This window comes from Psammomys obesus, unplaced genomic scaffold (genome assembly GCF_907164565.1).
Source record: "Psammomys obesus unplaced genomic scaffold, mPsaObe1.curated_primary_1811, whole genome shotgun sequence".
NCBI classification, from domain to species: domain Eukaryota; kingdom Metazoa; phylum Chordata; class Mammalia; order Rodentia; family Muridae; genus Psammomys; species Psammomys obesus.
The window spans coordinates 195,052-213,471 of NW_026590365.1; the positions used below are offsets into that span (position 1 = coordinate 195,052).

At 37.3% G+C, this 18,420-nt stretch overlaps 1 pseudogene; it reads left to right on the top strand.

Annotated features, from left to right (window-relative positions):
- The first annotated feature begins 852 nt into the window (after positions 1–852).
- On the top strand, positions 853–1,482 carry LOC129676530 (protein YAE1 homolog; annotated as a pseudogene).
- Positions 1,483–18,420: the final 16,938 nt, after the last annotated feature.

Consider the following 18,420-nt stretch of genomic DNA (forward strand, 5'->3'; position numbering starts at 1 on the left):
GGCAAGAGCTCAAATCAAGTAGGAATGTAGAGGCAGGAGCTGATACAGAAGCTATGGAGAGGTGACACATACTGGCTTGGTCCCCATGGCTTTCTTAGCCCATTTTCTTATAGCACCCAGGGCCACCTGCCCAGAGGTGGCACTGTCCACAGTGAGCTGGGCCCTTTCACATCAATCACTAATTAAGAAAATTCTCTCTAGACTGGCCTGCACCCAGATCTTGTGGAGGCATTTTTTAATTGAAGATCTCTCCTCTCAGATGACTATAGCTTGTGGTAAATTAACATAAAACTAGCTATCACACCCATTACCTATTATTTTGTGCTGTCCACGTACTTCTGGATGTGGGGCCATCCCATAGAGAATAGTGGATCTACCAAGAGTAACACCCTTAAAGAAAACTGACTCTCCTACCCTAGAAACTATCAGTTGTTCTTAGCTCCTCAGGTTCATGACCCCCTTCCCAATCTATGCTAGAATGTTGCCTGGTTTGATCATGTGCAGACAATCACAGTTGTTATGAGTTTGTGGGTATAATAGTCCTATGAAATAGTGTCAAAAGACACTATTTCAATATGGTTCTCCCAGTTCTTTGGCTCTACCTCATCTTCAAGAATAGCCTCTGAGCCTTGGGGTTGTGTGTAACACTAATGTCTCATTTGTGGCTGAGCATTCCTTAGCCACTTATCATCTGTGTTTTTGACAAATTGTGAGTTTCTGCCATTAATCACCACCTACTGCACAAAGAAATTTCTTTGATGAGGCCTGAGAGCTGCACTAAACTACATGGAGAGAGATAAAATTTAAAGGGCAGTTTGATAATATGAGCGTTGATGAGTGGTTTCCTACATGATGTCTTGGGTTCAAGCAGTTTCTGAGATCCCGAGCCCTGGGGATCAGAACGTGTTTAACAAGGAAACAGATGAGTCTATAAAGGTTGCAGAGATGGAATAGATGCTGGTAAAGCAGTTACTCTTCAACAGGGTTTCAATCAAGGTTATAAACAGGTTGCAGAGGTCATTATAAACTATGGACTACTCAGGGGAACATTGAATAACCTGTTCTCTTGGTGTCATCTTCATGGTAATAGGTCGACTTTGATCAGTAAAATAAATAATCTTCTGGATGTGGTTGACCAGCGTGAAGAGTGTATGCTTAGATGTCTAAAATCAGTCACTTGCCAGATGCACATTACAGATGTATTGGACTCCATTGAGGATATGGACCTTTCCCAGGTAGTTCCAGCCGAGAAAAAGACTGATGATGGAAAATATTAAAGACTGTGAAAATAGTGCCAAGTTTAACACAAATTTTGACAAGAGTCCTAGGGGAATATATTGTTCACATCCAGAATGTTGCAGAATACATAAGTACACACATTTGGAGAAACCAAGCCTCACTTGGATTCTGGAACAGACCTCCAATTTAGTGAAACAGCTGGGAGTATCAGTAGATGTATTACAGCACCCAAGACAACTATAAAACCATCTCCCCTTTTGTGGTGGAAGTAACACTCAGAATATTCCTTAGAACATTGTGTTTCTAGATAAGGTAATTGACTGAACACCTCACCTGTAGTTACCCTTTGTGGGAATATGAATGGTCTTCAGCGTTAACACTAGTAAATGGAATGTAAGTCTTTGTCTCTGTCAATGTTTTATTTTATTTTATTTAGTTTCAGATATGCTCAGAAATCCTCATTGTCATATTCAGATTTCTAATCAAAATCAGTCATTTTTAGACTAGCAGAACCCAAACAATTTAGAACAAGAAAACAAGTCTAATGCTGCTTTCTGCTTCTGTCAGTATGAAGTGGTTTAGGACCTCTTCATCAGCAAGAAAACCAAAGTAGCCAGAAATAACCTAAAGGCTAGCATAAATAAGTATAAGTAGCTATATAGATAGTTATACATTAAGCCAAGAGACTGTAGAAACTGACAAAATATATCATTGAATGAATAATAAAAAGCAAAGTATTTTTTTTTAAAAAAGAGTGTTGATGACTACTTCCTTGACACCTCAGCAGCCTGCATAGCACCTTCCAGTATTATGAAAGTTAGCTGGAAAGGAAAATGTTTCCTGGCCAGAGCAACTGTTTTTCTTCATGTACAGTGATCAATGTATATGGAATCTTCAGCAATAACATCTTATCACCAAGCATGGGTGAGCAAACTGAACAGTGACAATAGTCTACATTGTTTTGGGGATCTCTGGAACACCTATGACCAACAACTCAAGAGAAACTATATCACTCTTGGCCCTGGAATTTTTACTTGGCAACATATTACTTTTGGCATAATCAATGTCCTGTTCTTCACTTTCAATATCAAAATACCATTACAGCTATGTAATCCTGCATTTGTTAGAGTGGTATGGATTCTATGGCCAGGGCAAGAATATTTCTGCAAATTGGATTATAGAATATGAAGTGAATATGAAAATGAAATATGTGAGCATGAGAAAAATGTCAAAGCCTGTTCATAGTATTCTCAAATAGCTGTTTGATTTGAGTTTATAAGACATGATGTTAAATTTGGCTGGGAAAATAAGACTGGCCCAAGTGCGTAAAAAGTCTTTACTAAGATGACTAGATTCTTTTATTCTAAAGTACAGACTGAGACGTAAAGAAATAAAATGACAAAGGTAGAGATGAATGGAAAGAATGAGGAGAAAGGAGACAAAAAGGGAGAAATGGAGGAAATCTACATATTTTAGTTGGTATCATATTCTAGGCCTTGCTAAATAATCTTAGTGTATCACTTCATTTACTCTCCCAAAACATCTTTGGGGGTATACGTTTCTTTTCTTTTTACAAATAAAGAAATGGAGAGTCTTATAGGGTTATAAAATGTAAGCACTGGACCTCTAGAACTCTTCTGACCAAAGAATGCACATTCCTCATAGCATACAGATGTGGTTGACGTTGAAAAGAATGGCAATAGGAACACATGCCTTTAATCCCAGTACCAGGGAGGCAGAAACAGACAGACTTTTGAATTCAAGGCCAGCCTGGTTTACAGAGTGAGTACCGAGACAGCCAGGACTACACAGAGAAACTTGTCTCAAAAAACAAAACAGAAATCTGAGTATAAACTCAAAGATAGTTTGAGCCTGTGGCTGACGCTGAAAATGATGGCAGGGCTTAACTCATTCTCCCTCTGGGTAAGCTTTGATCTCTGTACCAGTTTATCTAGGGATGTATGAATAACTTCAAATTCTATGATTTAGAAGGAAATTAGAATTGAGATAGAACAACTTGTAACTTCTCACAGCCAACTCTTGGTGTAGAGGAACCTCAAAATATTGCAAGGAATTTAAATTCCACTGCCAAATGCAAAACTATCTCTATTTCTCAGTTACTTTCTGGTAGGAAAGATAGAAGGGTATTATCTTGGGAAACAAAGCAATTCATTATGAACTGTCAGTGTTTTTACAGAATAGTAAAATTCAAGTTAACAGTAAAATTAGACATGATCTAACTCAACTCTCTTGCTTTGCTTAGAAAAATATGGTTTCTAGAAAGACAAAATTTGAGAAAGCTTTGGGTAAAGCTGGAACTAGAATCTAGTTCTATGCACACTATCTACCACATTGCAAACATTACATGACACTATCAGAAAGCATACTACCTGTAGTCCAGAATAATTTAATTACTTTAAAGCTATTATTCCTTAGAAATTACATTTATCCTGTTTTTTCATAGGCTGTGGCAGAATTGTGTCCATTCACAGGTTGGCCTATCATCACTGCAGTGTACTAGCAAGATGTGCTTGTTATAATCAGTAAGCCAGCTCTGATTTATCAGTATCACTCAAAGTCCATAGACCACACTAGATGTAAAGTGTTTTCTATGGGCTTTGACAGGCTTATAATCTGCAACAATATTATCACCTAGAATAGATTTACTGTCATAAAAAATCTACCTTATGCTCCAGGTATTCATTCCTCCCCCCACCTCCAACTACTTGGAAACCAGCATTAAAGAGAAATAGCACCATGATGTTTCCTTTTTTATAGCCTGTCAAATAATTGGAATCATAGAACAAAAAGCCTTTTCAGGTTGGCTTCTTTCTTCTAGCACTATTCATTGACAGTTCCTCTGCATCTTCTCCCAGCCTGGCAGTTCTTTTCTTTGTGTCATTTTCTATGTTTTGATGAGAATACTCAATAATTATATGAGCCAGGCCAAGATTAAACTCTAAACTTGTTTTAGAGTTTAAGTTTTACTTTTCAAATTGTTTGAAGAATGTCTTATTTGTGTACAAACATTTCAAATTCAAAATTTTCAATTATAAGCTTTCGCACTTTGCACCACTACAGGTCGCTTTTCTCACTAGCCAAGGATGTTTACTTTGAATTTCTAGTTTCTGTCATTGACATAGTTCTTCCCAAGTTTTCCTTAGCTTTCCTTCTACTCTTGTCCACTGCAGCTTTTAAGTGATCAGTGTTTGTTGTTCATGTCTATGGGATGCCTCTCTTTGTTTCTTCCCATCATCACTTCAAATATTTGAATCCACACTTGGTGTGCATTGTTATAACAGCACAGCTACTGGTTTTCCTATTTTCTGTTTGTTCCTCTAATATTTCATACTTTAACTCATCTTTCAGCTGTCCTAAGAATAGTGTTCCTGAAATCTCACTCTTCTGTGTCATCTTCCTGCCCCAAACTTTTTTCTGTATAGAATCCGTTTTATATTGTCCCATTGGATACAGGCACATTTGGTTTATTCATATTCTTATTGTCATATGGCCACCATTACATTGCTATTTCTACTCTGGCTGTTCCCCCAATTTAATTTAGTAATTATATTTATTATAATAAATAATCAAGATCTTAAGAAGCATTCAAATTGCTACAACATTCTAGTGTCTAGCACAAAGCAGGCCACACAATTAATGATCTCTTATTTAGCAAATCAAGGAAACAGTTAGGGAAAGAAGAATTTGTCATCATTCAGCAAAGTTACTTACATTTACCATAGTTAAATAACCATGAAAATATCTATTATTTTCACCATTTATAAAAGTACAGTTCAGTGGCATTAACTGCATTTATAATGCTGTGCAGCCACCATTATTATCTGTAACAAAGCATTTTCAGTAGATTCTAGAAAAATCCCATGCCCCATTGAAGAGTATCCCCTTTCCTCCTCCATCTTCTCTCTTCAAAATTACACACTGTCTTTGTGCATTTGCTTATTTTACATGGCTCCCATAAGTAGAATCATATCATTAAAATCTCCTGCATTATATCAATAACAATTGCTGATACATATCTTTAAAACATTTCAGCAGTTTACAAAAAACTAAAACAACATTTACAGGCAGATGAACAAAACTAGAAAAGATCATCCTGAGTGAGGTAACCCAGACTGAGAAAGACACACATGTTATGTACTCACTTACAAATGGATATTAGACCTATATAGTACAGGATAATCATACTACACTTCACAGACCCAAAGAAGATATGTAACAAGGAGGGCCCAAGGGAGAGTGCTGGAATGTCACTCAGAAGGGGAAATAGAATAGACAGCAGAAGTGGATGAAGAGAGGAAACTGGGCAGGAGTTGGAATTGGGAGGGAATTAAGGGTGGGAATCAGATATGGGGGAGAAAAGGAGTTATATGTGGCAGGTGAGAGGGCTGGGAAAAAGAAGGGAAACTGAGGGGGACATTTCTCTGTCAAGCTGAAGACCTTTGACAGGGTAGGCTCCTGGGAGGATATGGGTGTGACTCTAGCTGAGACTCCTAACAGGGGTCATGAAGCCTGAACTGACCACCTCATAGACAGGTAGGACTAGTGGAAAGAGGAAAAAAACAACCTTTTGCTCCAAAAATTACCCTACCTACAAGATGTACATGGATAAAGAGGGAACAAAGATTGAGGAATGTCCCACCAAAAATTAGTCCAACTTGAGATACATCCCACTGTAGAAAGCCAGCCCCTCACACTATTGATGATGCTCTGCTATGCTTGCAAGACAGAAGCCTAACCTGAATATCATCTGGGAGAATCCAGCCAGCAGTGGATTGAGACAGATGCTGGGACTTGCAGCCAAGCATGGACTGGAGCTCCGGGGATCATGTGGAAGTATCACGGGAAAGATGGAAGAACCTGGAAGGAACAGGAACCTCATAAGAAGACCAATAGAGATAACTAACCCAGACCTGTTGGGGGCTTACAGAGACTAAGACATCAACTGAGGAGCATGCATGGTCTAGACCTAGGCCCCATGCACATATGTGGCCAATGGGCAATTTGGTGTTCATGCGGGTTGCCTGGTGAGTGGAGAGGGTGAAGGCTGTTTCCAACATGGACTATATTGCCTGCTTTTGAATCACTTTCTTCTGGCAGGGCTGCCTTGCCTCAGTGGATGAGAGTATGTTCAGTCCTGATGTGAGTTGATATGCTGGGAAGGCCTGATATGGCATGGGGCAGGGGTAGAAAGGGGAAGGAGGTGGAGGGGGGGGGCTGGAAAGTGAAGAGGGAAGGGGCACCCTTGGGAGGTAAAGTAAATAAACTGAAAAAAAATCAGAACATACCAAGCCTATGCTTATAGCCAAAATAATTGAGGTGCAGACTCAAACATCTGTACAGAAACGTTTCTCTCACTTTCCTGACTTTCTGTTTATTTTTCAATGTATAATTATCATTATTATTAACATTCTAATAGATGTGAAGAGGTATCTCCTTATGGTTCTTATTTGCAATTCCTAGATGATTGGTGACACTAACCATGTCTCCATGTGCTTCTCATACATCTGTCTATCTTATTTTTCTTTTTAAAATGCATATTTATTTATTATTTGAAATATTTATACATGTATACAACCTACTTTCATCATATCTGTCACAACTACTCCCAGACATCCTGCTATGTCTCACTCCCACCTTCATGTGTTCTCCCTCCCACCTTGAGCCTAATTAGTGTTTCCTGTAAGTGTCCAGATGTATATAGCCTGTACTTAAGCAAGGGTGTCTTCTGTATGTCTTTTTAAAATTTATTTATTTATTTATTTATTTATTCATTTATTCATTTTAAATCCTGATTGCAGCCTCCTCCTCTCCTCCTCCACCCCCTCACATCCCTTCCCCATTCTCCTTTTAAGGAAAATATCTATTTCTAGAATTCTCATATATTCTAGATATTAATTCCCTATCAGATTTATACTTACAAAATATTTTCTGCCTTTTAGTGTTTTTGTTGTTGTTGTTTTCTTAAAACATCTTTTGATGCACAAAAGTTCCTAATTTTAATGAAGTCTAATTGTATGTGTGTGTTTCCTGTTGTTACTTGGGCTCATGGTATTGCAGTCTTTTTTAAAAACAAAACAAAGTATTTTTACTGTAATCTTCCCTTTCTTTATATGCTCACAATAGATTAGTTTGGCTCCAGAGACTTAAGGAAGGATAAAGGTCAAACCTTATTATATGTTATAGTGGCACTTCCTGGAGTAGAAAAACACTGAAACTAAAAATAGAGAAGAAAGCCAATGAAACAGAATACTAGAAACTCAGACCCAAAAGCTGGGAAGAATTAAGATCTGTTTCTTATCCTCTAACATGTGCAGGGCAGAACATCATTACACTCATTTACAGATAAAATTAACAATGCCTGGCAAAGTTTACTTGAATTCAATAAAAATAATTTGAATTTTACTTCTCTTTAAGACATTTTTCTTGGTAAAGAGCTAAGTGAATCACCCAAAGGCCACATGGCTGTTATACGGGAGACCAGGAAATGATCTGAAAACCTTTGACAATTTTCCAGGAAAATATTAGTAATGGACTCCAGTATTATCATAGAGTTTATAACACTCTGATGAAACATGCTGCAGTGTTCTTCCTATTGCTTTAATAATTAAATTTTACATATGGCTACCCTCTTGTATTAAAGACCTCACACCAGTATCTCACCTGGATAATTTCTAATTGTCACTGTAAACTGTCCAGTCTTAGTGATCTTAATCTAGAAATACTTTTTCTTAACTACAAAATCATATTTTCATCATTTCTTCATACTATCTAACCCAACACTTCCATTTCATCACCAAGTACTTCTGCGTTCAGTTTTCCTAATTATAGTTGATTGAATCTGTGCCTATTCTACATTTTTTTTGTATAATATATTTAATGCTGAAAGATTCAGAAATGGTTGATGGATACTAGTATTTCAAGATAAAAAAAAATTGTTGGAGGCAGTCCCTCTTCCCATTACTATGGAACCCACTTGGATACTACGCTGTCATGGACTACATCTGTTCAGGGGTTCTAGGTTATCTCCATGCATGTTCCTTGGTTGGAATCTTTGATCACCTCCCCCTGAGGGGAGAGCAGCCCTACCAGGCCACAGAAGATGACAATGCAGCCACTCCTGATGTGATCTGATAGACTAAGATCAGAAGGAAGGAGAAGAGGACCTCCCCTATCAGTGGACTTGGGAGGGGCAAACGAGAAGAAAGGGGAGGGAGGGTGGGACTGGGAGGGGAGGAGGGAGGGGCTTATGGGGGATACAAAGTGAATAAAGTGTAATTAATGAAAAATAAAAAATAAGAAAAGATAAAAATTTGTTTTGATCAAAGTCACCAAATGACAAATAAAGGCTATATGTTTTAAACCTGGATTTACCTAAACTGGTGCTTAATAACCTCTCTACTTTATTTGGTATCATTTGTTTCTTCATTTATAAGTATTCCTGGAGAAACCCTGAGGCCAAATTAAATACCACTATTTCACAGTCCCTTTTGGAACTGTAGTTTCCAGCCTGTCATGTAAGTAGTTTCTGAGTGTCATTTCCATTCTCTCTCTCTCTCTTTCTCTCTCTCCAGCTCTGCTTCCCAAGTGCTAGGATTAAAGGTGCACACCACCAACAACTGGCATCCATTCTCATAATATTTTAACAGGTGATCAAACAGAAAATAGTTATTTTTAGATCCATCAGACAATTGAGATCACAGTGTTTTCCCTAGATTTGAAGAATAAGCAAATTTAAATAACAGCTACTATACTGAAAATTTGTGTGGAATCATACCTGGGTGGAGGAAGCTGAATTGTGAGCAGTTTGAGAATGACTGCAAGAAATACTATGCTTGCATGAGATACATAGTTTTAACCTCAGGAGACTGACCAGGTTCTCCAAGAAAGAACAAGATTTGATTTCTACCAGGAGAAGAAATCAATAGTGATTTGATAAGTGTCAACAGTATTATTTTCACCTGAACAAGGCCTCAAGAAAAGCTTACACAAACCCTAGCAAACTGGAGGAAGAAACATACAATTTCCTGTCTCATTCGACTGTGTGTGAGGGAGTGAGGGTGAGGGTGGGGCGTGGGGGTGGGAAGGTGACAGCCTGTACCAGATCACTAAAAGATTGAGAAATGAAATGAAGAATCCACATGGGTGTTAAACATCCTGCAGACTGACTGACTGAATTAAACTTTGGGATTGTGAAATGGTATGGATAAAGAGCCAGATATATTTACTACCCTTAAGAAACCTTTACTACCAGTATCCATATTTGTTCTAATAGCTCTGCATATATTAGGTAAAAGTTTTGGGAAACATTGTTCTGTTTAGAAGACAACTAGCTTTTACTAAATCTAAAGCTAAGGATGTTTTAAAATAAAATCTTAAACTTATAGAAGAGGTATTTTTACTGCTATAATCCATATAATCAAGTTATCATTTTGGTAAATACATCAAATTTAATTTGTTCTGTGACTATAGAAGTTCATGTAACCTCTACAGTGGAAGATGCCATTTCAGGGTAGCATAAATCTATATTCCAGTGTCATGTTCATTTATATGTATATGGTCCTAAATAAACTATCTCATAATTGCTTCATAGTAACAGTTGTGCTTCACATCCACAAACCTAAAGTAATATAACTGTCAATGTCTCTCCTATATATGTCTATATAGCCATTACATCAATAAGACTCCAGTATTACAAGAGTGAAATACAACTGGAACAACTGCATATAGTGGACCTTATTTAAAAAGCATTCTATATAGTCTTGGATCAGATGAAAAATAGAACTGTTCAAGGAAGCCCTGCCACTATGCCCATTAAAATTGTTGAATCACTTTAAAATTACATATAAGAACAACAAATCATTCGGAAGGCATGATTTTTGCTTTCTTTTACATTAGTTTGTATGTCACTTGAATCATGTTATGCATGTTGTGATTTTAATGTCAGAAAGGACAATAAAAATATTTTAAGCCTGTTAAAATGGAATTCTCACATAACAATAATGCTGACAGGACATGTTCCATGCTCTGGGTATTGTGTTTTACATATATTATCAATTGATTGAATTTTAAAAATTTATTAAGAGATAGAAAAGTATTGGATTTACATATTTCATTCTGTTTGCGGTACTTGGGGTACAAAACAAGGTGTACTAGTCAGGGTTCGCTAAAGGAACAAAAATGGAAGAAGAAACACATAAACACTGAAGTGACTCTAGACAGCTGAGCATGGTGAACAATGGCTCTGCCAGGCCTTGCCCTTCTCCCCCATTTTCTCTGCCTTGCTAAAAACTGTTAGATTATATTCCTAAAGCTAGCCACCAAGGTCTGTTTCCTTATTTGAACATTTCCTCCTCCTGAGTCTCATTACCAAGATCCAGCTTTCAAAGTATTGAAGTCCAGCAATCAAAAGCCCCCTTTGGTTCACTTACGTAACATGCCCAATTAAAATCAAATACCTCATCTTAACACAGGGTTTCCTCTTGTGCCTTTATAAACTGCCATTTGCCTATTGATCACATCTGTCTCCTCTATCCAGAGGCAGTCCTTTGTCTCCCTCTGAGATAAATACTCCATCCCCCTCCCCTCCTCTTTGTTTCCTTCTTCTCCTTTGTCCTCTATGTCCTGTATTTTCCTCTTATTCCCTGCCCTTTGTCCCTCTGGGGCAAATAAATATCCTTTTTGCTGAGAACTGGACCTTGGATTGTCTTGTGCCGATATCAGTCCCTTTAAACACCACATGTGCCTGTGCCTGTGCGTGTGTGTGTGTGTGTGTGTGTGTGTGTGTGTGTGTGTGTGTGTGTGTAAAATAAAATACAAAGAAGCAGCAACAAGGAGGACCCTGGAGCTGGTGACCCTCTGGATGCTAAGAGTGGAAATGCCCAGTTCGCTCAGGGCATTAACCTGTCATGGGAGAAACTGACCCCTGCTCAACAACAGTTTATGTGGCAGGTAAAACTTTTACAGTGGCAGAAAACACTGCTATGGCAGTGGATCTGGAACATCATTACCTTCCTGGGCATTGGCCTTCTGATATTAGCTATTTATGGTTATACCTTCTATGCCCAAGATCATTTTCTCGATGAGCTAGAAAATGAGGCCAAAGCAGCCTGAGTCTTATTGAGAGGGAGAGAGTGTCAGTATACTGACTGTACCTGAGCATCTTCCAAGTGCTGGAGCCCCTCTACATGTTTAATGATGCCTGTGATTTAACACTATTGCTGGCTTCTTAACTTTAGACTATGATTGAGCCCAAGAAGCCAGAGAAATTTGGGCACTGTCAAAGGGGGACTGTTCATTTGATGTGCAGTGTGTACAGTTATCAGCTCTTTTTATTTTCTTAATTTTTGTTTGAGAAGTATGTGACCTTTCCTTTCCCCAAACTTTGTGGTTTACCTCTTCATCTCACAGAGTTAAGGGGAAGGGTGTAGCATATCTCCAGAATTGGAACTAAAGTAAGTGGAATTCTCATGGTTGCTTATGTACACTATCATATTATCTGCAATTAGACATGCTTTAACTTCTTCCTTCCCAGTTTTTATGCTCTTGATCTTCTTTAGTTGTCTTATTACTCTAGTTAGAACTTCTAGAACTATATTGAAGAGCTACGGCAGTTTTGTCTTGTCCCTAATTTTCGTGGAACTGCTTTAAATTTCTGTCCATTTAATTTGATGATGGCTGTTGGCTTGCTGTATATTGTCTTTATTGTGTTTAGATATGTGCCTAGAATCTCTAATCTCTCCAAGACTTTTAACATTAAGGGGGTGTTGGATTTTGTCAAAAGCCTTTTTAGCATCTAATGAAATAGATGATTATATGTTTTTTTTTTCTTTCCTCGGTCTGTTTATATGGTGGGTTGCAGTAATGGATTTTCATATGTTGAACCTGCATAAAGGTTACTTGATCTGGGATAAAGCTTACTTGATCATAGTGGATGATCTTTTTGATGTTTTCTTAGAGTTGGTTTGCAAGTGCTTTATTGAATATTTTTGCATCAGTGCTCATAAAGGAAATTGGTCTGAATTTCTCCTTCTTTGTTGGGTCTTTGTGTGGTTTAGGTATCAGGATAACCGTGCCCTTACAGAAAGATTTTGGTGATGTTCCTTTTGTTACTATTTTGAGGAATAGTTTGAAGAGTTTTGGTATCACTTCTTCTTTGAAAGTCTGGTAGAATTCTGAGCCTTTATGGATGCAACCATAAAGGTGGATCCTATTTTTGCATTCATTTTGCTAGTCTGTTTCTTTTTATTGGGGAATTGAGACTATTGATATTAAGAAGTATCAATTATCAATGGTTGTTAATTTCTGTCATTTTGTAGTTGTGGTAGGTTTCTCTCTCCTTCCCTTAAACCCCTCTGTATTTCTCTTTCTGTGTGTATACGTGTGCATGCTTTGTGCATGTGCATGTAAGTTTGTGTGTGTGTGTGTTTCCCCTCTCTTGATTTACTGGTCTGGGATTATTTATTTCTTGTACTTTCTTGGTTGTGCTTAACTTCCTTAGTGTTCATTCTTATAGTGTTCAATCTATAGCTTTATGTAGGGCTGGATTTGTAGCTAGGTATTCCTTAATTTTTTTCATGAAATGCCCTTATTTTCTTCATCTGTGGTTATTGAAAGGTTTTTGTTTTTGTTTTTGTTTTTGTTTTTTTTTTGGTTATAATAGTCTCTTATATAGTTATACTCTGTGATCTCTTAGGGTCTGTAAACCATCTTTCCAGGCCCTTCTGGCTTTTTGTTTCTCCATTAGGAAGTCAAGAGTAATTCTAATTAGTCTGCTTTTATGTTACATCATCATTTTTCCTTGCAGCTTTTAATATTCTGTCATTGTTCTGTACATTTAGTGTTTGATTATTACGTGTCAAGGTGACTTTCTTTTCTGGTCCAGTCTATTTGGTGTTCTATAGCTTCTTGTACTCTGATAGGCATCTCCTTCTTTAGGGAAAATTGCCCTATGACTTTCTTGTAAATATTTTCTGGGCTTTTCATCTAGATTTCTTTTTCTTCTTCCCTACCTATTTTTTTAAATTTTGTTTTGTCATAATAGCTCATATTTCTTGGATGTTTTGTGGCAGGAGTTTTTTTTTTTTAAGATTTAACATTTTATTTCTCTGAGTTATCCATTTCTTCTATTGTGTCTTCAGTACCTAAGATTCTCTCTTCCATCTTTTCAATTCTGTTGGTGAAGCTTGCCTCTAAGGTTACTGTTAAAATTCCTAACTTTTTTTATTTTCAGATATTTCTCAGTTTGGGTTTTCTTTATTGATTCTATTTCCACTTTCATGTCTTAGTTTTTTTCTTTCTTTCCACTGTTTGTGTTTTCATATATTTCTTAAAGGATTTACTTCTATCCTCTTTAAAAACCTTTATCATATTAATAAAGGCTGTTATAAGGCCGTTTAGTTGTGTTCCAGCTATATGGACTACTCAAGACCTGCTGTGTTAGGGTTGCTAGTTTGTAGCATATTGCCCTGGCTGTTATTGTGTTTTTACACTGGTGTCTTGGGATCTGGGTTTGGGAAGGTTCTAATTCTAGGCACTGATAATCTGGTCTTGAATCTGTTGGGTGGATGATTTTGTTCCCTGGTTTATGTTGCTCTCCTTGGTTTTTAGGTGGGTGTGAAAAATTTAGGATCCTGCTAGCTCTGGCAACTGTAGTTTCATAGTAAATATGTTTCTCTCTGTTGGGAGCTGACACTTAGACTTTGAGATGGGCTAGGAAAGGGGGACTGAAGGAGTCCACAGGATCTTCTTGGCTCCATAGGAATGGGAAAAACAAGTGAGAAGAGACCACACCTTGTAGTCTGTTACATAGCTGAAGATGATACTGGGAAATTGGATATGAAGGGGAGGAGGGAGAGTGAAGATCAGAAGCTTGCTTATATGCTTTGCTGGCCTAATTGCAGGTTCCACTGGTGTTTTACCAGGGAATTCCTGATGGTGGCAAGGGCTTGAAAACAGTATGGGTAGTGAAGAAATTTGAAAGAGAAGATATGCATGAACTACTGGAGATGGGGGGCAGAGATCATGAGGAGGCCACAGCAAAGGGTCTGCTACTGAGCTGCCGGTGAGACTGGAGGATTGGATTTAGAGGAGAGGACAGAAAGGTGAAGATATACAGTTATCCTACCTATTTCTCTGGCTAGTCAAGTCAGTCATTTTTCTTTAAGATTTCTTTTTGTATATGTATATATATATATATATATATATATATATATATATATAATGTGTGTGTGTGTGTGTGTGTGTGTGTGCCTGAGTGAGTATATGGCACATGTATGCTGGTGTCTGATGAGGCCAGCTGAGGGCTTTGGATCTTTATTGGAGTTATACATGATTATAAGCCTCCTGAAATGTGTGCAGAGAACTGAACTGAGATCCTCAGTAAAAGTAATATAATCTGTTAATCATTGAGCTCTCTCTCCAGCCACTCCAACTGGGTCATTCTACATATGTACCTGTGGTTTGAGAACAATGATATTATATTGTTTTAAGTCTCTGAATCAGTGTCAATTTGTAATTTTTTAAAAGTAATACCTTTAACAGTGAAGGCTATTCAAAAATTAGTTTGTTGAATTGAAGCCACATACTGATAATGTTCCCAGTAAACAAATCTTAATAAAGACCTTTTAAGTATTGTTTTTGTTTGGAGAAAAGAGAAAAAGAATATAACATTGGGTGGGTAGAGAGGTGAGGATAAGGGATCAAAGTATATTATATGAAAAAAATTAAACACCTTCATACAGACTAGTGAATCAAGACAGCTCTATCATTTTAACAAAAGATCGGATTTAGAGGATCCAAGATGGGGACGACCAATGCACACCTTATCTGAGGGGCAGAGAATCTGAAACTCTGAAATTGGTACAGCTGAAATACCAACACACACTCTCAAACCAGTGGACCTCTGTAATCTTCCTGAAGAATATGCCAGATACCAGAGAAAGATGGAACCAATCTGAAGTACAGACTCCAAGAACAAACAGTGAATATTATAGATAAGCAGATGGCCAGAGATCGGCATAATAACACACCCAATAAAAATCAGGACATCATGGCTTCACCAGCAACCCCAAAAGTCAATGGATATTTCAATGTTTTAATGTGAAACACAATATTATATTAATATTATTATATTAATATAATATTAATATATTAATATTCACAATATTTTAATGTGAAACACAGGAAAATGACTTTAAAGCTATGCTTATCCAGTTATGAGAGGCACAAAAAAGGAAACGAACAAATCTCTCAGAGAAACAGCCACACAAATAGAGGCACATAGAACCCTGACAATGCAGCCACTTCTAATGAGAACTGATAGACTAAGATCAGAAAGAAGGAGAGGAGAACCTCCCCAATCAGTGGACATGGGGAGGGGCATGCATGCAGAAAGGAGGGGGGAGGGTGGGACCAGGAGGGGAGGAGGGAGGGGTTTATGGGGGGATACAAAATGAATAAAGTGTAATTAATAAAAGTTAAATAAAAAAAAAGAAAAAAAAGAGGAAATGAACAAATTTCTCAAAGAAATAGCCACAAAAGTGGAGGCAAATAAACAAGAAACTAACAAACCTCTCAACGAAATACAGGCAAATACAGCGAAACAAAGAGAGGCAAAATTAGTGGCATAAAGAGAAGAAATGAACAAAAAAAATAGAAGCCATCATAGAAAGACAGGAATCCACATTCAAACAGATGAAGGAAACAGTACAAAGCCTGAAAACAGAATTAGAATTAATAAAGAAAACACAAACAGAGAAAACCCTGGAGAACTTAGAAAAAAGATCAAAAAACAAAAAGGTAAACATCACCAATAGAATACAAGAGATGAAACAGAGAATCTTAGATATTAAAGATACACTTGCAGGAACTGATACTTCTCTCAAAGAAGTAAAAGCAGAAAAGTTCCAAACACAAAATATCCAAGAAATCAAGGACTCAATGAAAAGACGAAATCTAAGAATAATAGGAATAAATGAAAAAGAAGATTCCAGGCTCCAAGGTCCAGAAAATATTTTCAAGAAAATCATAGAAGGAAAATTTTCCCAACTTAAAGAAAGAGCTGTCCATAAGAACACAAGAGGCCTACAGAACACCAAATAGACTAGACCAGAAAAGAAACTCCTCACATCACATCATAGTCAAACACTAAACCTACAGAACAAAGAAAAAATATTAAAAGCCGCAAGGGGAAAAGGCCAAGTAACATATAAACGTAGACCTATCAGAATCACACCAGATTTCTCAACAGAAACTATGAAAGTCAGAAGGCTCTGGGCAGATGTCATGAAGACTCTAAGAGACCACAGATGCCTACCAGTCTACTATACCCTGAAAAGCTTTCAATCAACATAGATGGAGAAAACAAAATACTCCATGAAAAAAACTAAACGTAAACAATGTCTACACAGCAACCCAGCACTACAGAAGATACTAGAAGGAAAACTCCAATCCAACAAAAACAACTACACTGAAGAAAACTTAGGATATAGCTGACTTCACAAAAAAAAAAAAATTAAAAGAAAACAAGCAATGAATCACAGTAAGACCACCAACTCCACCATAAAAGGAACTAACATTCATCAGTCACTATTATCCATCAACATCAATGGACTCAACTCTCCAAAAAAAAAAAAAAAAAAAAGATACAGACTGACAGAATGGTTGCAGAAACAGTGTGAAACATTCTGCTGCATCCGAGAAACAAACCTCTGCAACAAAGATAAACACTACCTCAGAGTAAATGGCTCTAAAAATGTTTTTCAAGCAAATGGACCAAGGAAACAAACAGAGGTAGCTATCCTAGTATCAAATAAAGTAGACTTTCAACCAAAAGTAATCAAAAAATATGAGGAGGGGCACTTCATTCTTATCAAAGGAAAAATCCAACAGGAAGACATCACAATTCTGAACATCTATGCCTCAAATACAACCGCACTTACATTTGTAAATGAAGCATTACTAAAGCTTAAATTGTACATCAGTCCCAACACCTTCATAGTGGAAGACTTCTAACACTCCACTCTCACCAAGGAGCAGATCATCAGACAGAAGCTAAATAGGGAAATAAAGGCACTTACAGAGGTCCTAAATCAAATGGACCTAAAAGATGTCTACAGAACTTTTCACCCAAATTCAAACGAGTATAATTTCTTTTCTGCACCTCATGGAACCTTCTCCAAAATAGACCACGTAGTTGGTCACAAAGCGAGCCTCAAAAGATACATGAAGATTGAAATAATCCCCTGTATTCCATCTGACCACCATGGACTAAAGCTGGACGTCAACAACAACAGAAATGGCAAAAAACCTACACACACATGGAAACTGAACAACTTGCCACTCAATGACAGCTGGGTTAGGGAAGAAATAAAGAAAGAAATTAAAGACTTCCTAGAATTCAATGAAAATGAAGGTACAACATACCCAAATTTATGGGATACAATGAAAGCAGTGCTAAGAGGAAAATTCAGAGCACTAACTGCCTTCAAGAAGAAATAGCTCACACAAGCAACGTAATGGCTCACCTGAAAGCCCTAGGGGAAAAAAAGCAGACACACCCAAGAGGAGTAGACAGCTGGAAATAATCAAACTCAGTGCTAAAATCAATGAATTAGAATCAAATAAAACTTTTCGAAGAATCAATGAAACCAAGAGCTGGTTCTTTAAGGAAATCAATAAGATAGACAAACCCTTAGCCAAACTAACTAAAAGGCAGAGAGAAACTATCCAAATCAGCAAAATGTGAAATGAAAAGGGGGGCATAACAACAGACACTGAGGAAATCCAATCATCACATCTTACTACAAAAGCCTATATGCCACAAAATATGTAAAATCTAAATGAAATGGACAATTTTCTTGATAGATTCCATTTATCAAAATTAACTCAAGCTCAGGTAGAAAGATTGAATAGTCCTATAACCCCCAAGGAAATAGAAGTAGTCACCAAAAGTCTCCCTTTCAAAAAAAAGCCCAAGGCCAGATGGTTTTAGCACAGAATTCTACCAGACCTTCAAAGAAGTGTTAACTCCAATTTTCTTCAAATTATTCCACAAAATAGAAACAGAAACAACAGTATAAACTCATTCTAGGAAACCACAGTCACCTTGATATCTAAACCACACAAAGACCCAACAAAAAAGAAATTCAGACCTATCTCTCT